The sequence below is a fragment of the Ammospiza nelsoni genome, chromosome 7 (genome assembly GCF_027579445.1).
Source record: "Ammospiza nelsoni isolate bAmmNel1 chromosome 7, bAmmNel1.pri, whole genome shotgun sequence".
Lineage (NCBI taxonomy): Eukaryota > Metazoa > Chordata > Aves > Passeriformes > Passerellidae > Ammospiza > Ammospiza nelsoni.
Window position 1 is genome coordinate 32,316,322 of NC_080639.1, and position 25,274 is coordinate 32,341,595.

The following is a 25,274-nucleotide window of genomic DNA, read 5'->3' on the forward strand; positions in this document are numbered from 1 at the left end:
AAGTATCTGAAGAATGAGCTCATGCTAAAGTAAAATACTTTATTCAAAGTGAAGCCTTTCAAATGAAAAACACACCAATGGATTTTAATTCATCGGCCTTCCTCCCTTTTTTCATAACTTTCTAAACACAATCCCTACATAGGATAATCCATTCAGGGATATTCCTTAGAAAAACTGCTATAACAGCTTCTCATACTACATTGCTTTACTGAGCACTTTAATATCTATTTCAGCCCAGGGCACAGGAAAATTTTGCAATCCTGAACAGCTGAGCAGAAAGCACATTATATGATTTAGGAAATCCCCAAAATGTTAAGACTGGGTTTTTTAATCCCTCATCACTATGTCTGCTTCCCACTCCACCTGTTTCATTTGACCCCTTTAAATATTTGTAATGGAAATGGAACTGCAGTCACCATGAGTTGATTTAAAGGACAAAATCTTTATCAGCAGTTCTAAATTCCATCTCACTAGGTACCCTTAAATATACAGATATAAATCTGCAACCATTTCTTCAGCAACAAGTACAAATGTTGTTTCTCTTTCCATTGCTTTAACAAACATTTAACACTGTGGAGACAAAAACCTTGAAACCACAACTCACAGAGAAGTGAGAGCCCAGAGGAAAACCAGCAGAGAAATGGAGTGTGGCAGGAAATTTGAGCATGTTATATGACCTGAAGGCTGCCCAGGCCTGAAGGCTGCCCAGTCAGCTGACAATGACACAACATCACATCACACTGTTGATGCCTCAGGTTTTAGCTTTTATGTTTTTCAGATTCGGTGCTGCTTTAGTGTGTAGTTCTGAGCTTCATATTAGGGGATGGTGAGCTCCCTTCACAGAGTTGGGAGACAAAACAATTCCTTCTCTAGCTGGGGACCAAGGACAAATGACCCAAATTTCAGGCCCAAGAGCATAAACAACAGTGGACTATAAGTGGACAATTAACTCCAATACGCAAATGGACCAGAACTTATAAAAGTGTGAGACCTCACGACCGGTTGTGCATTTTGCACCCCATTTTGGTTCATCTTGGGTGTAGCCCTGGCTGGGCCCTTGTGATGCCCAAAGTGCATCCATTGAGGACTTCTAATAAATCCCTACTTTATTCTTTAGCTCTGTCTAGCCTCTGTTCTAGGTCAGCCTTCAGAACAAATCATCATGGTCACAAGTGCAAACTACAGAGCAAGAATGTGCTGCAGTTGTGTTTTGCTGAGCAAGGCTGCAAACAGGACATAACCACAGTGCTGTGTCTTAAAGCCAAAATAATTACAAATTACTGTATTCCAAAGCAAAACATGGATGACACCCAAGTTAAAAAAATCAGACCTGTTGTTTTAGCATGTGCAGATTATAGAGAAATGCGTGATTACAATAATCATGATGATCTTTGACAGCAGTGAATTTGATTCAGAAAATATTACCCCTCTCTCATGTTCCCAGTGCTGTACCTAAGTTTGTATTGCTGCAGACATCTGTAATAACAGCAAGGCTTTACTGAGGGCAATATCAGGAAAAGGATTTAGTTCAAAATCACTGCAAATTTTCTGAACTGCTTTTTAAGAAGGTAAATTTCACCTTAGGTTTTAAAAACATAGTACTGCAAATTCCAACACCTTTATTTAGTAATTCCATCAGAAAACAAATACGACAAATTTACTGGTTTTCCCACTTTCAAGCATTTTAGAGAATTCCAACCCTATAATTTAAGGTTAAAGTCTACTTGAGAAAAAAATTATCCCTGAAAAGGTGGAACAATTTGCCCAAGTGGCAGCATGCTTTAGGATGTGCAAATGAGCTCGTGAGGTGGTTCCATTCTCATGTTACTTCCCACCCTCCTCACCATGGATTCAGGAGGCAAATATGATTTAAATTGTAGTTTTAAATCACCACAAACTGCAGTATTAGATTTATTTAACTACAGCTATGCAGCCCTGAATGTGCAGAGGAAGACCCCATGGTGGGGATTAATTTTGCCTTCCCTCTGTGTATCCCATAGCTCCCTTTGGGTAATTTAAAAGAATAGTCCTCATCTCCCTCTTTAATTCTTTCTTTTTCAACTCCACACCATTAAAAAGCTTTTCAATTATAAATTGTCAGCAGACTAATTTTCCCTTTTAGGTTAATGAAGGAAAACCATCAATGTGCTCCCCCTCAGTAATACTGGAGAAGAAAAACAAATTCTCCCTTGACCCTTCCCACTACCTGAGCCAAATTAAAGTGTTCACCCTCACCACTTCTATAAGCACATCTCAGCCTGCCTGGGCACATGATTTTAAACATAAAATTTGGAACCAAATTATTAAAGTTCTGTTCCCTTTAAAGTGTTCCCCCAAAGAGCAAAAATATATTTTAAAGTAAATCTTTAAATCCAGCAGACTACATTCCTTTGGGAAATCATTGTATCAACAGCAAGCAATAAAAGAGCAGCCTTTACTACTTCAGTAAAAAATTACTTTTTTGTTTTGTTGTTTCTGAGATGCCTATTTTCTTCTAAAGAAATATTTTCATTAATCTTATCCAGAAGTCCATTGTTTTTATCCTGCAGTTAGATAAACCCCTCTTGTGCTGGATAGTATTGATGAAATTATATATGACAGTACTGATACAGCTATTCACTTGCATGTTCAAGCCTGCATCAGTAATGAATATTTCTCAAGCTGCTTTGAAGCTTTGGTTATGAAAACAGAATGAAAATGTGATTACTGTCACAGTAATAGAGCCAGATTTCTTAATGAGACAATATTCTTTATTTTTTCTCAGACAAAATTTTAGAAATAATACAAAAACATGATTAACACAAATTAGGCCTTGCTGTATTACATTATAGATTAAGTTTATGCAGATGTGTCCTTTCCCCTCATCATTCACAAGAACTTTCTTCAGATATCATCCTCTTGTTAGTCTGGGTACAAATTTTGAAGGCAACACAACTGAAAAACAGATCAATTTGAGTGATGCTCTGGTTTGATGACATGGATTTTTCCTCTCTCCATCCCTACAACAAAGACTTGGAGCCTCTTACGTCTCACAAGAGTTTGCACTGTTCAATAACAACAACTTTGCACTTCCATTCCACAATTATCCAGATGAGGTTGGTGAGTCCCTCAGTCACCGGGACAGGGCTGACTTGTCACCCACCCAGCTGAGTTTCAGGGAAGGACTGGCAGACCCAGATCCCCTGCTCAAAGAACAGAGGTCATTTTGAGTTCGGATCCATTTTTGTGGGTACTTCAGCCATTGTTCAGGCTGACACAGAACCTGTCACTTCACTCTTAAAATTCTGCAATATCCCTTTCTGTTGTTTCCAACATGGAAGTCAGAGAAGTGATAAATCCCTTGGTCATGGCTTTGGTGGAGGGTGGGAAGATGGAAGTGCAGGGGGGCAATGGCAAGGACATGAGCAGAGCAGCACAAGGCAAGCTCAGGCACAGAGCTCACATTACTTAGCCTGGTCTTGGGACTGATTGTCATGTGTTTGAAACACTGCCTGAAATTATTCCATCTCTAAATGTAAAGAGGTTTGGTTTGGTTTGTTTCCAGCCCTCCCACATTCCTTCCTTTCCTTTCTCCATTTGCTAAACTTGGGCTCCATTCTCTTCCTTAATTTGCCATTATGTGCATTTCCTGTAACTTGTGGCATTTCTTTACTTCCACAAACCATTGTGCCCCATTTCAACTAGCACTCAGAGAGAACTTGGCTGGGTTATCTGCCAGAGTTGCAATAAGAAGTTGGCTTGAATTGTTGTTATTTACATTCCTCTTTAGAAAATTTACCAAAAAAATTGCTTGAAATTAATGTAAAATTATTTTCTAAAATTCGTCACATTTCTGATAGGATGGGTAAAGAATGGAAATGCAAGGTTCCTCTTTTTTAAAAAAAGTATGGAACAAGAAATAGAGAAATAAAGAACAAAAAATCCTTCTATTAGCTTCTCAGAAATCAAATCAGAGAGTGTTGATTCACACAGTTTCCAGATGATGAGCAATCATTCTATGTGGTCACTTGCTGGTATTTTTTCTCTGTAATAATAATAATGATAAGAAGCATTATCACCCCTGGTATTCAATCAGACCACTTGAATTACAACCCCAGATTACAGCCAGGAGCTGCTGGTGTTTGAGTTTATATGGATGCCATCAGTACAGGTTTCAGGATAAATTACTGTGACCTTCACCTTTCTGCCTCCAAATAAGGACCAGCACACTTTAAAGCAGATGCTACAGTGGTAAAAGTCCTGTTTACTACATGGCTTTGAAAGATGACAGAAACACCAAACCCTAAAATAACAACAAAGGGGCAGCAAAAACATCCATGGCATCCTACAAATTCACCTAATTAAGAGAATTTCTCATAATTTTTTAGCCCTTGCATCTGCTGTTTTCATCCACCTATTATCTCATCTTAAACAGAAACTGAAGATATTTAGCAACATATGGTTTGGTGATGTGTATAGACTGTGGCTAGAATTGCAAGGTCAAAACTGGCCTGCAGGTACCCCTGCAATACCAACATTAATAAAACCTAGGCAGGAAAAAAACAACTCAACCAATTACAGGAACAAGCTCATCAAAGGAAGAAGGATTTTGCAGAAGAGAAGGGCTGCTGTTACAGCTGGTGTCAGCAATATTAGGAAACTGAGGGACCAAATGTTAGCTGGGACATTCCAAATGAATGCTGAACTATAAACCAAATGGTAATAAACAAAGCTATTTGTCAGCTGACCCCCCTTGGATGTTGTTAACAGGCACACAGCATGCCCATAGCCTATGGCAACCCGCAGACTCCCAGTGATAAAATCATGACAGCTAACAGATGAATCCTTTCTGAATTCTATTAAATAAATTAATAATGTTAGCAACATCATTACAGCAAAACATCCATCTTCTGCAACAGCTGTTCCTCCACTGCTTGTTGCATTTATTTTCTGTGCTCTTGCCATGCCTTGTGCAGTTCAACTTCACTCAGAGACTGAACTTTAGCATCTCAATGGCAAACCAAAGAAGCAGATTATTTGCATTTTTTATGCAGTTTGTGCAAAACATGAACTTTTGCCTGAACAGAAAAATATGCCTAAGTACTCTGTCTCTAAAGTAAACAACAATAAACTTTGGTACTTTCTGACAAGAAACAAATGCAAACCTTACAAAAGAGACAACTATGATTCATATAAAACCTTTTCTGCATCTTTTAATTTGTCAACAAAGATATTAAATTAAATTGAATATGCTCTTGTTCTGTCTTTAGATGACTATGTAATGCTAAACAAAACTTGTTGGAACTTAAAGTATGCCATCAAATTGCTTCTGAATTTGTTCCACAGCTACAATCTGCACCTCCATAACCTGAAAAAAAAAATGTTCCTGGTATTCTTCCAGAACAATACACCCAGGATTAGCAATAAACAGGTAGCTCAGGAAACAGAAATGACAAATGGGAAAAACTTCCCACTTCACATTGAGCCAGTGCTGACTTCTCCAAGTCTCCACCTCCATCTGAGCTCACAGATCAGGATGCTGTAACAGATTGTGGTACAAAAGCACTTGTGTGTAGTTCTGCACCTGGGCAGTTGTGTTTTGCTTTACCCACTACATGCTCTTTCTAACACTCCATTGAGAATTTCATTAAACTTACAATTCTGTACCTCAGATGAAAATACAGTACATAGAAACCTTAGTAAGCTTGGAATCATTAAAATCACATTTTACTTTTTGGTGACACCTCCCATGCTACATGCAACCAAAGTTATACATTGCAGAAGTTTCCCAAAGGGATAGAAATTCACAGACCATGGGGTCTTTTCTTCTAAGAGCACTTTTGAGACCACTGGTACAGACACCTATTTGTTATTAAATAAACATGTTCAGCATCAGATACAGCCTCCTCTTTCTCATCTCTTATATGGAAAATTATGGGGTTTTTTAAGTGTATTTAATCTTGTAAATCAAATAAGTGAACATTTGCTCTGCCAGTCTTTCTATGCTGTGATTTCCAATTGCTGTAGAAACAATTCTTGTAAATTGTTTTTTAAACCCTGTTTTTGCAGAATGGCATAAGTTGTGGCATCTCTCTATGCCTGTTCTCTCAAAAATTCTTGTGTAGTTTACATTTCCACTTACATTACAAACACCTATTGGTATCTCATTGTAATGCAGAGCAGAATTCGGCTCAATTTTTTGTAGCAGTTTTCATGTCATTCTCCCTCTCCCTGAACTGGTCTTGGAATGTACTTCAGAACCTACTTCTGTCAAACTTCCCACTATTTTAAGACTAACTTCCTTGAAGTGTGATGTACCCTGCACATATATGGCAGTATTTCCATACAGCTCAAGATTTACAGAAAATGCCACATTTAGCAGATTTCTGATGCATTTATAATTAATTTCTTTAAAATTTTCCATTCTACTGCAACATTGCTGTTCCCTCAGCAGTTAAATTTCCAATAAAGTACAATACTCTGTATTGCAGAGACCATCTCAGTGGTACAATTGCAGCAGCACTAATGGTAAAAGCATCCTGGAGCTCTAGAGAAGCTTCAGCAGCTGTATCAAATGAGGAACATAAATACAAGAAACTTGTGTTCTGCCTCTGGTTCTGCTACTGACTCACTGTCTCAGATTAAATTCAGTTCCTTATCTTAGGCCACAAACTGCAGACAACAGTATTTGCCCACCAACCAGAGACCACATTAACAATTCTGCCAGACAAAGTACTGGGCATGGATTTTACAGTAAGACTGATTCAAAATCAGATGACAGAAGTCACCCTTTACACATCCTTGAAAAATCATGAAGCACAATTGCTACAACATCGTTTTGGTTACATTTTCACTGTCTTGTCCAGATATTTCACACAGAAGGAAAACATGTAGAAATATTTTGTGAAAAATGGAATTTTGCATAGGAAGACACTTTTAAAAAGCTTGCAGTCAAGACAAGGCAGGGTTAGTATGCTCTGAGTAGATTGCCTGTTCAGTGGTGGACACTGTTCAGGTTCTTCTACTGCATTAGGATGTAACACAAAACAAGTGGCAAATATTTATCTCTGAGTATCCCACACCATCCTTATGTGTCCCTCTTAAGCTGTTTCACATGGAAAGGATGCCATGTGCCACAGTGCCTGAGCAGGAGCACTGAGGGAGGAAGGTCTCCTGACAGCTGGGAAGAGCATCCAGCTCCTGCTCTGAGAATATTTGCATGTTTGACTTAAAGATGATTCAAAGTAAACTATTTAATTTATGTAAAATATTTTTTAAAAATTCTAGGAGGCCTTTTTCAAGAGGAAAAGCACTTTTTCTTCTTCCTCTGTGCAGGCAGAAACTTTGGGCTTTCCTTCAGGAGGCAGAGCTGGTTCCAGTGGCCCTTCGTTCTCTGTCTGCTCTGTGCTCATGTCCCCATCTCTGCTCTGAGATGCAAGTGCACAACACAGACACATCAGGGAGCTGGGCAGGAGCTGATGCAGTTTGAAGGTGACAGGGAGAGGCTTGAGTAATCAGTATTGACAGAATTTTTAAATCCCCACATTTAGAAGCAGTATTCAACTTCCAGCTTGATTCTTCCAAACCCTTCCCATGATGTGTTTAGCACAGCAAACTGCCCAACACAGGGTCATGCAACCAGAAATGGTGGAGAAACCATTTGAAAATGGTTCTCTAGAATGCTGGAAAAACCATGGATTGAGCAAGGAGACATCTGTACACAAGAACTTCTTGGACCACGGCCAGAGCATTTTACAGTGCAAGATAAATTTTAATTATGCTTCATAGGTTAAAAACATTTCCTATCTGTTGTTGTCTGTCATAATGGTTTAGAAATGCATAATCAAGTCTTTTTCTCTCTCATCCACACATTTGTTATTAGATTATTGCCCTTGAGAGCTCAGCTGCATGCAATAATTCTTTTTGTACTTTTTAAGTGGCTATGAAATATTTATGCTGAGGAAGAAACAGACATGTGGCACAAAATGTGTGGCACCAGAAAATCACAGAAAATATGCAAAAAGATCTATGAAAAAGGAAGTTACCTTGCATAACTGTGAAGGTAAAATAGAGATATTTATTTATTCACTGTAAAGAAATACCTGTCCTTACAAAGAATTATCAGCTTTTTTTATGAACTCAGTCAATGATGGGACTAATCCCACTGGGAGAGGCAGAATATTCAGGATCTATAAGAACATACACCTATTCTTGATTGGGAATATGGATACTGAAAATTTGGTTTCAAAGTGGGAAAGTTGGAAGGATGTCTCCAAAGCAGAGTTGGATTATTGAGAGAAACAGTCTGCTCCTGCTCTGACCCATTTGATGGGGTTCTACAGGAATCAGAAACCTCAGATGCTGCAGAGCCACCAAATTGCCACCTCAGCCACAGAGCATCTCCTTAGAGTCTGGGAAAACCCTTCTGAAGATTTAACTCTGCTAATTAATGAAGATAACATGTCAAGACAACAGCCCTGTGTGGGGAGCAAAATACCTGCTTTTATCCTAACATCTCTTTTCATCAGTGTGGCCACTTATACCGTGCAAGGGCCATCATGGTCATCCTCCAAGCCCATCTGGTAACATCAGACATGACAGGTCAAAGAGCATGAACTGCAAGTACTGTCCTCCAAACACACACCAGTGGCCCTCCTAAGGAGCCAACACAGCTCTTTATTTGGGGGCAGGAGGGCCACCTTCTCCTGCCTGAGACTCAAAAAGCACCACTGGTTACACGGGTTTGTTGAGTCGTGACTCTAGTAAGGAACAAAACAAAGATGAATCAAGAGAACCTTAACTAACCTGGAATCCTTTTAACCCATTTCAGTTCATTCCTCTGCTCCCTACTGGAAAGTCTGGGCTGCATGTGGAGCAGAGAGCAGAAGCCAGCCTTATTCATCTCCAGCTCCAAGAACAGAAGTGAAGGAATGGCACCCCAGTTGTCCTGCCCTCCGCTTTCGAGTTTGCTCTCACCTGGTGGAGCCGTTCAAAAGGAACTTTCTGAGTCCCTCCCTCCATTGTTATTGAAACAGGCTACAAAGTTTCCTGAGGCCCTTTCAATTCGCTGGTCTTTGGACCCAGCTTCCCATCCTGAAGAGATGAAAGTAGAAGAGTAAACCATGCAGCTCAGAAGGTGAGGCCTGAGTGGCCTAGACAGCAGGAGTTAATTAAATTCAAGGTACATCCAGCCCAATTTGAAGTTCTATTCCGGCTGACCTGTCCTGGTGATCAGGTCATGCCGTACAAGAGCCAGCCATTCACACTGGAATGGGAAGAAGAAAAGAGACCTGACAGCAGTCTAATGTGGTATCCAAAGCTCTTAGTCAAGAGATGCTTTAATTCCTGTGGCACAGTGTTAGGATGAAAGAGGTTGGGTGTGATCTATTTGTACCATGGGGTCACCTAACAAACGTATGTGTGATGATTTTTAGGAACAGGATTACTCTTCACAGCTGCATGAAAAGAGGTTATTCAACTCAATTTCACGTGTCACACAAAGAGTATTCCCAGTTGCTCCACGTTCCAGCTTGGTCTGAGGGGCCTGAGTCAGGCACAGGAGAGGGATAACCCAGACTGGAGCAGCGACCAACCCAGAGCAGCCTTGACACTCGATTCCACCTCTCCACATGGTCCACAAAGGCAATGTCATCTCTGAGCACCAGACCATCCATAAACCTCTTTGTTGCTCACAACTGGTGATTTTGAGGCAGATCCACAAGGGCCCTGTAGGATCCTCTGTCCCATACCACCACACAGCACAACACTGAGGTGGGCTGCTGAGGGGTTGCCCACTTTCAGACCAGTGTGCTGGGAGGCAAGCTCTGAAGCACTGGCTTGTTGGCTCTGGAGCAGTGAAGACACTGATAAGGACACTGAATAGACAATTTACAACTTTGGCTCTACGTCTGACTTCGATGACATTTCTGCACCATGAGTTACACATGGTCCCCCAACTTGACTCTTTCTGCATCAGCTATATCTAAGATGGTGGTGAAAACTCTTAGGCAATGTTTTGAATTTTGAAAATTCAAACTTGATTTACAGTATCATCAGTTGGTTGAAATCTATATAATTACAAAAAAACCCATTATATATCATACACTGTTGCAATTCTGAGGAAAAGTTTAAATTGCAGACCTTGATGTCCCTAAACCTAAGGAAACACAAATGTTGTTTTCTTGCTATTCAGAAATCAACTCAAAATATTCAACTATAAATTCTTTAACAGTAGAGGGTATAACAGCAGAGGTGTTCAGGTGTCCTTCCTGAAAGCCCCTGACAATTTGCTTCAGGGATCCACAGCTTTTCCAGTACCCACCAGTGCTCCCAAGGACAAACAGGTATAATCTAATTCCTAATGGGAGCAGCTGTTTGTTAGAAAACCATGGCTGGCAGTGTCCATTTGTGTTTCTTCCCATGTAAAAGTCAAGTTTCTCAAAAATTTACCATCCATCACTCCAGATTACAGCACACAGCTGCACTAAGGTTTTCTCTAGTGTTGCACTAAGATGATCTAGAAATTAAAGGAGAAAGACCAAGTCACTGCTTATGTCTATTTGGAGCTAAATGATGTCACCTACTTCTTGTTTCACATCTTGAAGTGTTCTGTATTTGCCTCCCTAGAATCAGTTTCAACTTTGTCCAACCACAATGCAGAGTGAGGATATTTTGGATTCAGTGACACATTTTTCCTGTGGCTCCAGGGCTCCATAAGGAGCCAAATGCCTCTAAACCACTGCAAGAAGTTCAGTGTTATTATTCTGGCAATGTCCAGTTTTGCAACCATCCTGTGACCCAATTTTTTTTCCACACATTCTTCAATAAAGGAGTCAGTTTCTTACTCTTTTGATTAAAATGGTGAGAAATCATAGAGCCTTTGAGTATGAAAAGTTATTATGCTTTCTTCAAGATCCACTACATTTTTCTGACCAATAAGATTGGAAAAAAAGCTGGAATCCCTATATGAAAAAAATAATTTTTTTTCAGATGAGAAACAAAGATCATCAGTCCTTATAATCAAAACATACAAAATAATAATTATATGCTTATGTGATTTTCATTGATAAAACATGGCCCTCAAGTGTCAACAAGTAATAAGACAGAATGTTTTAAAGATATCTAAGAATTTCACAGGAATTATGAAAAAATCTTTTAGGGGAAGACTTAATAACTGCTTTCCAGCTTTGTTAGATAGATTCCCAATTCATAAAAGCAGTTTCAGCCCAAGTACAAAGACTTCTTCCTTTTGGAAAATATTGAAGGGGAACATTTTATTCAATTAACCAGAGCTTTGAATCAAAAATACATTTTCTTTCTTCTCTGATTCTTTGCTCTTTTATCCATTGTCCCCAACTTTAATCCACAATTACAAAAAGAGACAGTATCTTTTTTATTGATGGACCACAATGTAGCAATCAAACAGGTTTTAAGGTAAAATTCACGCTTTTCAGTGAGTCTTGTATATGTTATGTGTTAACTCATGACTGCTGATGAATAGTTGTGTGATTTGATCAGACTTGCACAGCATTCTTTTTTCCACTCAGAGGAAAAAGTAATAAGTGCCATGAGTGTGATATACAATCTATCCTTCAGGCAATTCCAGCAGTTCAATGGTGTAATTACACACAGCAATTCTCATCTTTCCAGCTCCAGTCAATAACAAACCTTGCAGGAAAGTCCTGGAAACACAAAGGCATCGACGCGGCCCTGGCGTCCCCAACCCTCTGCACAGAGCAGAACAAAGGGATGCCTGCACCCCATCCACAGAAATCTCCAAACCCTCCAAAATGTATGAAGCCCAAAAAATATCAACCTTCAGAGGACTGATGTACATCTGCAGCCTTCTGGTGCTTGCAGCATGTCTGGCTGCAAGGGAACAGCCTCAAGCCAAAAACTTGCCAAGTTTACAGTAAAACTCCCTGGGATGAATATGGTGGGATAAGGGCTGGACTTCTTGCTCACATGGAAATGGATGTAGCTAAATGCTCAACATTAAAATTTTATTAAAATAACAGTTGAGCGTTATCTAGGGAAATACATGAAATAATTTAAGACACAGAAAAACGTGGAGAAGGAACAGCATGCAAGAAACCTTTCCTGACATGAAAAAATGGTTTGTGCTTAACTCTAGCATAAAGGAATACATAAAAACCAAACTGAAGTGCTTAATCTGCTTCTGCAGCCTTGGAAAATGGTACAGCCTCTGCTAAGACTGAAATGCAATCAGATTTTTTTTAGTTCCATTTGCTTCACTGATCATGTACAAGTTGCCCTATAACACAAAGCCTGTAGTGGGTAATCTATTGTTCTTGCCAGAGATAAAATAATTGAAAACAAAGCATGACACTGACTGTGCCTATTAGAATGTCTCCTTTAAAATATTACTTCATAGTATCAGATCCCTTTTCACACCCAATAATTTGTAATAAATTACTTTAATCACAGCTGCTTTAACAACATGCCTGGGGCAGATAGGTAGATACACAAATCTAATGGCCTAATTCATGTGGCAACAACTGATTGCAGGGAAAAAGGGGAATTTCATCAGCTCGGATTCTAATCAAAGAAAAGGTCAAGTTTCCTGTAGCTGTAAGTCAATTGAAGGAACGATTAAAAGTGCATCCACCTGCCTGGTAGGCACTCCTGCTCAGCCACCAGAGCCCTCCCCTGAGCCTGGCTCCTCTCCTTGGCCTCAGAGGGAATCAGGTGCCTGCCAGCAATTAGCCTTAATGAGCCAGTAGCACTTTCCTGAGAGGGATGTTGAGAAGCCTAATTGCAGAAAGCAGGAGTGGAGGCTCTGCCTGCCTCCACAAAGCTGTAAGCCCTGCTCTGCCAGGGAGCCTGAAAAGCTCTCCCACAGCACAGGGATACTGGAAAATCTGGGGAGAATTTCATAGCCTTCCTGGAAACCCCAGGGTGAAAATGGTACATATCCCCAGCACAGGCAGCTCTGTTCAGATTTGGGGTACTGATGTCGGCTCCCAGTTTTGAGACTTGCTCTCCAGCTGAAGCAATAGTATTTGCTGGGAAACCAACAGCTTGTATTTGACTTTTGTAGATAGGTTGTGATGTAGGTACATAAATTACACTGTAGTTAATCTGATTACAATATGATTCTAATTTTGATGTCTGTAATTACTACCACTTCATATAGCTAGAAGGTTAATTTAATGCCTGAATTACTTTTAATTACCTCTTAAGTTCCTTACTTTCATATTGAGTACATGCACTTACTGCAAAACCCCACTATCAGAAGATTAGCTTAATTACCTTATTTCAAGTGAACTTCTATTCCTGGCCAATTCCTAGTGATCTGTGTGCTCACATCTTTAATTAGTCTCTAGCACATTACACATGTCTGTGTTAAGAATGCACCCCTTTAATTGCCATCTTGTATCTGGTAATTGCCACCAGTTTTCAAACTTCCTGGAGTTACACGTGTGGCAGGGATAGAGAGGCTCAGTTTTACACAGAGCTCATCAGATGACAAAGCCTGACTGAAAACCATCAGTAAAGCAGTGCAAAGGTTTCATCAAGGTCATATTTCCTGAGTTCTGCAAAGAGTATAGTCAGGAAATGAATCTCATACCCAAGTTCCACCAACCCAAGTTTTGTGATGCTGTGCAGTTTTCTCACACATTTATAAACTACAATCAAGTTCATTGGTCTCCATTTTAGGAGCTTTTGTATCATACAACCCCTTCTAGTAAATTAAATGCAAAGATTTGTCCCAATCTCAGAGTCAAGATCCACGTCTAACACACTTCACTTGAGAGGACCAGGCCACAGAGATGCCTTAGTTACTAAAGCAGCAGGGTCACCAGTGAGCATTAAATGAAGGCCTTTGCCAAAACCAAAGCTACAGAGAGTTCTCTTCCACAGCTGCAAGGACAGCAACACCAACAAGTATTCTTGGGAACCTGGCATGATGATGATAATGTCAGCCAGGCATCAGAAATTTTGAGCAGGTAACAAAATAATTGGATTTGAAACTCACTGTTATCTTTCTGATTAGGGAAAGGGCTTGTTATAATCATTTTTGACTGGACACAAAGTAGTTTTGAGAAATTAATGCACTACAGGTTAAAATGCTGTAGGCACTTTTGAAAAAGAAGCATTAGCTCCTACTTAGTTCAGTAAAATATTTTTCATTCACGGGGATTTGAATTTACCTTGCTGTTTCTGAAAGCAGAATATGGGAACAAAAAGCTACAACATTGTAAAATAATCCAGGTCCTTCATGGTGAAGGCTAGTGGGTGCTATGAATTTTTCTATCTATACCATAGTAAATACCACAGTAAGATCCTATTACATATGAGGCCCTAGAAACAAACATAAAATACAAAAATATTTTCCATTAAGTGATTTCAAAAGGTAGGAAAGCACAAAAATAACTCAGTTTTCTTCTAGTAGAATGTTTGAGATGGAGATAATTAAAAAATAAATGCTTAAAAGCTGAATAAATTCATTTAATCTTGCTAGTTAAGTGCTGGAAAAGCCAGGATGAGCTGCATCAGGCTCTCCATGTGCACGTGTAGGGAGCAGCTCCTGCTCCCAGGACAGGAGTGAGGTGCTCTGTGCCAGCTGTTCCACTGGCTTTGGCAGCACTGGAAATGGCCAGTCCAGCAGCAGCTCAGAAATTAGGCTTCCTCTGAACTGCCACTAGCAAGAGACATGATAATGTGCCACATAAAGAGAGATTCAGATGTTACAAAACTAAAGGAGGCTGGTTCTTTACACAGAGAATGCCCTCAATTCTGAATGAGGTCAGCAGGGACAGCAAGTGCTTCTCTGTTCACAAAACCTGCTTCAACTTGAGAGACAGCAATATGCAGATAACATTATTGCTTAAAGAATGGAAAATCTCAGAAAAACCACAATTCTCCGTTCATTTGTTTCCCTCCCTGCATGGTGACCAGCATAATAAGAGCACGGCGATGAAATGTGTTTGATGACAAACTCTGCTCAGCTATTCAAATCCCTTGCATACAACATTCCTGATAAGTTAAGGATCTAAAATTGCTTAAGCAGTGTTAATGTGCAAGTTAATTGGAGGTCTTATATGAATCCATATACACTACTGAAGATTGATTAAAATAGCTCTGTGGAAGGTACTCTGAGCCAATGCTCTTTTACGCTCTCAATTAGTTTCTTGATGAGATTCCAGAGAGAAGAGAAAGAAATTAAATGAAGGGGCAAAATGGCATTGAAAAGAAAAATTCAGTGATGCAATTTAAGCTCAAAATGCTCCTCTCCACAGCACACTGTGGCTCTTTCTCCATGTGTATCTGTGCGTACACATCCCATCTAGAGACAAAGCCCTTGTGGCTCTTCACACAGCCTCCACGTTTCACTCTGCTCACATTTCATTCTTCAGATGCAAAGCAAATGAAGAAGGATGATGCTACAGAACACCAAATGCTATAAAGCTCTGTTCTGGGGATATTTTGATATGTACATTCTTTAACTGGTTATATTTAGACAGATTTATTTAGTGCTACTAATCTACTTCAAACAAACAATATATTTTTAACATGCTGGATATGTTCTGTGATACCAGAAATGTATATATTCTTTTAATGGGATTTGCTGTTTGTGCTATTTAAACAGTCCCCTATTTCTTCTTTGCAGATGCCGAATATTTTTATTTAGTGAAAACTATAATATCAATAAGTGATGGGAAGAAGGTACAAAAGGGTGAAAACTATTCCCTGGCTGCCTTTGTCAGTTTAATATTGACCACCTAAGCAACACCTTGCATAGCTCACGATCACACAGAACTTGTCTAATGCTTATTTTCTTGGCAGTTCAAATAATGGATAAGATATTTGTAATTAAACTGTTGCCTAACAACCCTAATTTAATGTGGGTAGCAAAAACACAGACCTTTTACCTGTACCAGGCTTTCTGTATCTGCTTCCTTATGGGAAATAAAGATTATGATGATGACTGGTCAAAGATTTATCCTGGATTCAGCTCTTCAGGGCTGAACCAGGGAATTTTTTGTTGTTTTTTTCACGGGAAGATGACAAGAGATGGGTGTGCCATCAGGACTTCTTTACCATAAATCCTACTTATGCCAATGAAAAATAAATAAATAAATAAATAAATAAATAAATAAATAAATAAATACCAACAGTCATTGGTTAGACCTGTAGCATTTCTTTTAACAGAACTGAATTTCAAACATGTATTCATGTAGTTGATTCAGGGCATCTCTTGTGCAGCTTTTCAGTGGATATAAGCCTCACAGCCAACTCAAAAATAATCAGTGGAGGACTTAAAACACACAGGATTAGGCTAAAAGAAAAATTCACAGAACTATGTATCCCAAATTATCTCTCAGGATTTCATTAGCTTAATGGAGAACATTAAACAAATAGTCTTAATGAAAAAACTAATTTATTTGCAGGAGTATAGTTATTATGAACACAGTTCCCTCATTTTTAATGTAGTAAGGTATTTTTAATCAGGTTTGAATGGTTAACTATATTCCACAAATCCTTTTACTTATGCAGCCCATGAATTTTTAAATTATATTTGATTTTTTTTAGTTAACTACTTTCTGCAAACCATATTAATATTGAAATTTAAATTTAGGAAAAGAGAGAAGATACTGCCTCAAAGTGATGCATTTTGTTTGATGCTACTACCTTGCTGTCCAATATTTTATGAAGAATACAGACCAAGTTTTACATCTCTAAATGCCACAAAAGACTATTTGAGATATTTTCAAATAAGCAGATTAGAGATGATTTTCCAACCCATCTAACAAAAATGCACTGGGAAGTGAATCCTTCTATGGGGGTTCCACTGCATCAATTATTTTGTAAAGTTTGTAGCCTACAATTCAGGAAATGCTAAAAGGCCACACTTTCCACCTTTTCACATAGTGAGCAGTACATTGACTACTGATTTTCCAAATGGCTCTCCAACAGGTTCTATAAATAAAATGTTATTGTTACTTTTGTTTATTGTTGATCAAAATGCTTCCTTACTCCAAAGAATTATTAAAAGTGAATGCCCTTCTTTTTTATTCCAAATTTCAATTCTTTATAATATATTTTCAAAGTAGAAGCAAGTGACTGTTTCCATTGTGTCTGACTGTAATCAAACATTTTCTGCTTTGTCACATCAAAAACAAAATCGTTATTTCCCATAAAAGTTAAAACCATTTTTCCTGTGAATAACTACATGTGTTACTAAAATGTATTTTAATGGGAAAATTTTTGTTTTATATAGTTAGATAAGTAATCCCTTCTCTATAAATAGGTGACTATAAGTACTTGCTTGTCACATTCTGAATTTTCTTCCAGCAGCAGCAATTTCCATTTGCTACTTTTTAAAAGTACCACCTGAGATTTTCTTAACTCAATGACAGATGGAGTTATGGCTTTAATGCTAGAAATGTCAGAATTCCTGTTATTATTTTAAAATGTAGCAAACTTACAGACCCACAGACATGATTTATTTTTCATATCAATCAGATCATGTTTGAATGTGTATGGAGCCACTTTCAGCAGAGGTGATATGAGAGGGAAGTAAATATATTATATTCTGGTTGAATGCAATTTACTAAATTTCTCTTTCCTCTGTGACTAAATTATCATCTGTTTTCTTACAAATACAGGAGGCTGCACCTTCAGAGCCTTCTCCCTTCTTAATGATCATGTCTGTAAAATGAGAAATACTGACATTTTCAGATATGCATTCTCAGTTACCATCCCACATTTTTTATTTGATGGACCAGCGTGATAATGCTGAACTCAGGTAATTACAGAGTGACAAGTTTCATGATTGAAGTGCTTGTTCATCCAATTACTTCCACAGCCACGTTAGGCAGATATTTCATATCCAAACCACCCCAAATTGTGCTGTTTGCTCTCCTGTTACACCCTGACATGTGCAGGTCCACCAGCTCTCTATCTCCCAGGCTCCCAGCTGAGACAGCTCTCATTACATATTTATCAGCCTAAAGAATCTTGTTTTAGTTAATTTAACATAATGAAGCCTCACTGCATGCTAGTTTATCATTAGGGCTCTACCTCACCAGTGATGTATTGCTCTGTAAAAAATTCAGATGGTTCAATGTAATGATGCATTTCATTGGGACATCAAACAACGCCGAGTAATGATTAATTCATTGATACATGATCAGAAGAATATTGCATTGGGTCTGCTCCATTTCTGCTCCAAGTCCTTCACTGACAATCTCACAAGAGATCCTCATGGTTACCCACATCCTCCTCAAACAGATCCCTGTTTGCTGCAGAACATGGTTTTGCTATTCTTCTCTGATGCTTTCTTTTCTTCATTTCCTCATCACCTCTCCATTTTTCCTTCTCTGCCACATTCCTTTATCTCCATAATCTTCATGTATGACCAGATTCAGTCAATGGAGAGTCCAGCACTTACACACTAGCATATATTATACCTGTTTTTACACCCTACATCCATTTTATTTCTCCAGGCTATGGAGGAAGAGCACTGGCAAACCTTTCTAACTCTGAAATCTTGGTTTTCCTGAAAAAAATTCATTTTTCTGACTGTCAGTAACTTTCTGCCGGGCAATTAAAAATGCATTACGAGTTTGCAGAGCTAAGTACACCAGCCAGGAGGACAGGTGAGGCTGTGTCACGAGCTGGGGCTCCGCCACAAGAAGGACCTTGAGCCAGGTTCCACCACCTGAGGTAGCAGCTGATGGCAAAAATCTCACCTGGCAAAGTGCCTGCCCCTTTGCAGCTGACTGGGCAAGGCAAGGAACCAAACAAGGACCTAAGGAGGAGGTAAAAACGTGGAATTTAATTCCTTGGGTGGGAGGAGATCAATGCACTTTCAACTCAGAGTGCACGACAGAAGGGAGAATTTTTAAAAGGACAGAAGAAGTATTTAGGACACATGGAAAAGCCATTAAACCCAGCAAAGTTCAATTTATTCTCTCCCACACTATGAACATTGCTAATGGTTTCCTGAATGACCCCTCTGGTTTTGTGTGCAATCTTGCTGGCTGGAAAGCAGCACATTTGTAACTTGTAAAATACAATCTCCATAAATGCCTCATTATCCCATTACCTGCATTAGGCTGGAAACACTAACTTGAAAAGACATTACCTATAACATTTAAAATGCTATATAATTTAACTGAGCTTTCCTAAACTGACTATGTTTTGTAGCCTCCTTAGCACAAAAAAAATCCCCACCTTTCTCCTTTTTAAAGAACCAATGGAATTACTATTCTTTCCCTTTTTCAAGTACTACAAAGTTTTTGTAATATGCTGATATATTCTAAAGTGCACTACTACCACATGCAACTAATCAATAATTAAACCTGTGTTCTTCCATTTCAAGAATTATACTTGATTTCAGCAAATCTCCATTTCTGAGGATTTAAAGGAATTTTGCTGTCCTTTGTTTCATATTGAATGTAATTCTTTTTCCTATTATTTGCTTTCCAATGGATAGTATAAGACAACAGAATTGTAATGAATTCACACAGTTCTTTAAGTGCTTATGATAGTTAAGTAAGATCCTTGCTCTTTACATCACTTATTATAGTAATAACTTTTATTTTTAATACTAATCATGTGACTTATAGATGATTTTCCTTGAAAATGTAGAGCCCTATGCTAAAAAATATTCACATTTCATTTTACACATTATTATTAAAATTGGCTAGAAAACTCACAATGAAATTGTGGCATCTTCTGAAACATTGTGCTAAGGCAGTTTTTGTATTTCAGCACAAGTTTTAACCAGGGAACAGCAGTGATGAGGCCAGAGGGCAAAACCAGGATCTATATAATCCTATTATTGACCTTAAAAATTACTGTTTTAGTTGACTGCAGGTATTGAATGAGTGAAATTTCCCTGTCTCTGATTCACTGTGCAGGTGTTCATAGTTATATATAAATTAGTACTGGAAAATTCCTAACAAAATAGATCTATTGCTTTATATATGTTTAATATTATATATTTATTTGTTGATGTTATATTAAATTGGATTCAATTAGACATTAGATTATATATTATATTATTTATATATGATTATATATCATAATATAAGTAAGTAAAAAGACATTCCCTGACTCCAGTGCCTGCTCATGGCTGCACTGTACCAGTGGCAGTGGAGGAGGACACAGCTGCATTTGTGAGAAAACTCATTAACTTCAATTGCTCTGCAAATTTCATGACACAGCTCTAGACAGCAGCCTAATTAATGCAGAAAGCTATAATTTTATAGACTTAACCTAGAGAGCCAGAAAAAGTAGAACTCCTGCTGTCCTGTTCTCCAGTATCAATTTCTTTTCTTGGTGTTCTATCTGCATTTGACTGATCTCCTGGTAGACAATTTTTCTAGACTAAACATCAGACATTCTAAATAAAAGTTAAATAAATATTTATTTATTGCAGGTAATAATATAATGGCTGGTGTTTTGGTTTGTTTTGTTTTTTTTTTTTTCTCTGTGATTTAGGTAAATTAAAATAATCAATACAACCATATAACACTTACTTAAAATTAAGCATCTTTAATTCACCTTGGTACTGTTGCTGCACTTGGCAAATCTCTGCACACACAATTGCTCAGTACACTGCAAAATTTTGGGATATGTATTTTGTTTATTATAGGGCAACAGCAATAGAGACCTGAGATTCCACATTTATCACACCACAGCTGCTTGGAATTTCACTAAGATATCAATGATTGAAAGTAAATCCTCACCTATAAACGCCAGTTGGAATTTATATGGAAATAAAGAGAATTTCCTAGAGTAAACCTGGCAGTGGTCACCAAATCAAGTAGCTTTAGTTCCATGCTAGAAAATGAACAAAATAAATGTTCATGGAGCAGCTGCCTTGAAAATCCTGGTCCAGCCATGGGACTGCTCATCAACTTGTCTTGAACAATTACAGGTGTTTAACAAGGATATCAAGATGGGCCATTTGGGATTAAAGTGCCCATACATTCCATGCTTTTCTAATCCTTCTATTTTCCCCCAGTTTTGCACCAAACACCATCCCAAGCTGCTGGGGGGTGGAGCAGGATGATGGAGAGCTCAGTCCCGCCCTGCCAACAGACAGCAGAGCAGCCCTGCCAGGTAAGAGCTTTACCAACCATAAAAGTGGCTTTTCTTGGCCACTTTTTCATTCCTTTATGCTGTCAAAGTGACTTAAGGGTTGTGCAGTGTTATGGAACAACAGGACAGCCCTTTGGGGGACATGCAGTGGGTCTGAAGGGGCTGTAATAAGCCAGGAAAATTTATTTGGATCAACAAAAGAGAAATTAATTCCTCCCAGTTCTCTAGGTAGGAAAATGGACTACAGTTCCTGTGTTGTTCAACCAAGTTCTGCATTTCCTGATTTCCTGATAATGCTCTGGATTTTTATAGATCTTAATAATTTCTGAAGCAATTATAATTACTGTATTACTACAAATATACACAGTATTTTTTAACTACAGCTGTTGTTGGAGGAATGGCATCACCAGGTCCTCAAGAACTGACCTTCAAGGCACTTTTTATGAATAACTGATTGCATTATTCCCACTAAGTCTAAACAGTTCTCTACCTTAGTGGAATCTAGCAGAAATCCATAAATTACTTCTCTGATATTTTTATTAAACACTGCTCCCATCATTTATCACCAGCAGGGCTACAAACAGTAGCAGTCTGAAAACCTGTTTAATCACAGCAATCTTCTGTCTTAACTAATATTTGCAAGCAATGTATTAAGTGCTTTGGAGCTCATGGGAACATCTGGTCCCAAAAGTGACAAACAGGATTCTGGAGGTGTTTTTTACTTCCTCTGCTCTGAATTTGTACCATCAAAGAAAATAAAAATAACAAGGACTGAAAAAAACCCCAAACGAACAAACAAAAAGCCCAAAACAACCGCAAAAATCTCAAACCAGAACTACTTTTAAAGCAGGGGAAATCAATAGGCTTAAATGAGCCAACAGATTTTTTCCTGAGCCTCTCTCAGAAGCTTTAGAACAGAACAGGGCGGGGGAGGGGGGGAAAGAAAGAATATAGAAGACTCAAGCAGTTTTAAAGTCCTCACAATAGCCAGAATACCCAGGAGGGTCCATTTCATCATCTTCAAACTGTTGCTACACCACTCCCACCAAATGTTGTTCATTTAAGCAGAGGTTTAAAACAGTGCAAATTAACACTGCTGCTTAGAGAAAAATGAAAAATCCATGCTCACTTGTGCACCAAATTCATGAATATCCCATTACTTCAAGAAGGAGGACAGCACACCATCATGGTAAATGCACATTCACATTATGTGCATGGCATTGCAAGCCTTTCCCATGACTGATTCCCAACAAAATACATTTTAAATGGGGAAAAAAGGAACATGTTGAATACAAATGTTCATTACACAAACAGGTAATGAGATTTTAATGCTTAGAACTCAGGATGGAGGCCAGATATTTTCTATTTATCAAACTTTCCCAAAAGGAGTCTTCAAAATCTAACATCTGACAAGAGGTGCAGGTGAGTGTAGAACTCATAAATTCTTGGAAGGAACAGGAATCCTTCCATAACCGAGCAAGACTTTGGATAAAGGCTGCAGCAGAGCCCTTCTCTTGTGGTAAATCCTCAGGGAATGCAGTCCCTGTCTCTACAGAGCCATGGCAGGGCCCAGCTCCATTTGACAGGAGGGGAAATGTGATTCTCCACATCCAGCCCTCTGCTTATCAACAGTCACAAGCTAAAGCATTTGAAATTACTAATTTCTTACATTTCTTGTATCAGTACTACCAGATGTGATCTCAGAGCTGAGTCCCTTTAACAGAGGGAGGAGTTTGGCATCGTTAGAATTTGATTATTTACACTCAGCTCCTCCAGCAGACTTTGCATGAAATAAAGCCAACATTAAGAGTAAGCCCCTGACATCTCTCCTGGTTTATTTTTCTAATAAATTGCAACACTCATAGCTATCTAAATATCCATGAGATATTTCTGTGGCCCCATAAGAACAGCAACAGAAGAAATAATGGTCTCCACTCCCTCAAATTACAACCACTTCTTTTTAAGATGCACACCATGGGAATTAAAGACAGGATTTTTTCAATATATCTCCCCAAGGTAGCAATGAATTATCCTGAATAGAAAGGATTGTTTCCCTTACATCAGACCCACGGCAGACATGCAAAAACCTAAAAGGATTTTCAAAAGGAACTGGAAGCAAATGTCCAATAAACCAAATTGCATCACACTCCAAAAGAATTTCTTGTTTTACCTTCAAAACTGTTCTCCACTGTCTTTGCTGAGAGAAGAAAAAGGCACTTTAAGAGCCTGACCAAGAACTAAACTGCAAGGAAGCATATGATTAATTCAAATTATAAGAATGGCAATAAGAGGGTGTATTGCCTCTGATTTTATAGAGCCTGAATTTCAATTACACAGGAGGAAATTGTTTCATCCATATAAGTCATATCTTCTAATGGTTTGCTATTTGACTTATGTTACTACTTTTATTATGTTGCACATGTTAACGTGGATATTAGCCCATTGGGTAAGGCACTGCTCCAGCACATTAGGCATTCTGCAAATTGTTCTATTTAGGAGACTCTTCAGTCCTGAAGAAGGCAAAAAGCCTGATAGGTAAGGCCAGACTGTGATCTCAAACATGTTACACCATACCAGAGTCACACACTGCACCCACATCTCCTTGTGCTAGGACAGGACCTAAAGAAGGTACAGACATTCCCCAGAAAATCATCTTTATTTTTGCAGTACCTTTTACAAAAGGGCTGAGGTAGTTCAACAACCAAATTTCACTGGAAAATTTCTCCCTTTGCAATGGCTTTCCTTCTTACCTTGGCAAATGTGCATGATTTGAACCAAAATCAGAGGAATTATTGTATTTTAGCTATTTTACATTTCTTATGAAAGAAAGTGGTTTAAGATCAACAACCAGCACTGCTGCTTGGAACTCCAAAAATTATGAAGCCATCAGGTGCAAAACAAAAATATTAACTGATTATTTTTTTCCACCAATGTTGCCAGACAGAAAACTAATTAGAGGCCCAGCAGCAATATTCATCCTAAAAGTATCTGTTATGAGTCAGTACTGAGAGGAGGAACATGGCAATGCATTAGATATAGACATTTTGAAAGTTTTTTGCATACTCCGGTTAACTTCCAACATTCTTCTATGAAATCAGCATTTTACAATAGTTACAGTAATTTTAGGGTTTTTTTCTTAACTGTAGGGTTTTTTACCTCTCAGCTTTCCTGTAAAGCAAGTGACCTCCATTTCACCTCATTTGGTGTAATTGCACCAAAGGCAACATTAAAAGTTACACCTCTGGGGTGTGATGAAGCAGTTTTTTAAGCATAAATAGTTTCCTAAATCCAAAAAGAACACATCTAATAAGAGATGGATAAATAATACACAAGAAATCAAAGCGACTTTATTATCTTCAAAATTATCTGCCATCTGCTACAATTCCCCTCATTTCCTACCCATTTTAAGTAGGGTTAGTTTCACAGCAGGAAGAACAAAAACTATATATTCATTTAAAAAAAATATTGTAGACAGATAGCCGTTTACTAGAAAAATATGAGACCTCTGTACCCAACATTTTGTACAAATTCCTGGGGTTCTGGGTAAAAGCTTTTGCACAGAAACCTCAATATGGCAGGACACCAGAGAGAGAAAGGGTGCATCCACTCTGCACAGGTTTTCAGAATCTTATGGAGATTTTTCTCTCTTAGAAAAAAACAAGCTGGTTGTCAGATAAGCAGTTTTCATGAAGTTGCCATGAAATAAGATGCAAAAACATGCCAAGATTTTGCATCAGTCCTTTTTTACCTTTGCAAACACTTTTCTTATATGACTTTAAGATTGAAACCTTGTTCCAACCAAAATGAATGGCAATCAAACATGTGGATCTTCCACTCCAGGAGTGAGGAAACATTGGAAGCAAATATACTGTGACAGGCAAGAATCATCTAATGAGGTACCCAGGCACCAGGAGTTCCACCCAAGACTGTTGTTTGACTATAAATAAATCCCAAGGAAATCCCCTTCCCTGAGATAATTTTGACAAAAGAAAGACAAGACACAGTCCCACAGATCTTGTCCTTGCTGTTTCTCAAGGGAAGGTATCTTTAGAAAGACGCAAGGATAACTCAGCTGAGGATAACTATAGATAACTATTAGTTTAGTCAGGAGCTCCAATAGGAAAAGTCTAATTTTGCTACAAGGCTCTCCCAGTCTCCAAAGGGAGATGCTGCTGACTTACTGACTGCCCTGTAGTGGTTTAGCCTCAGCATTCTGA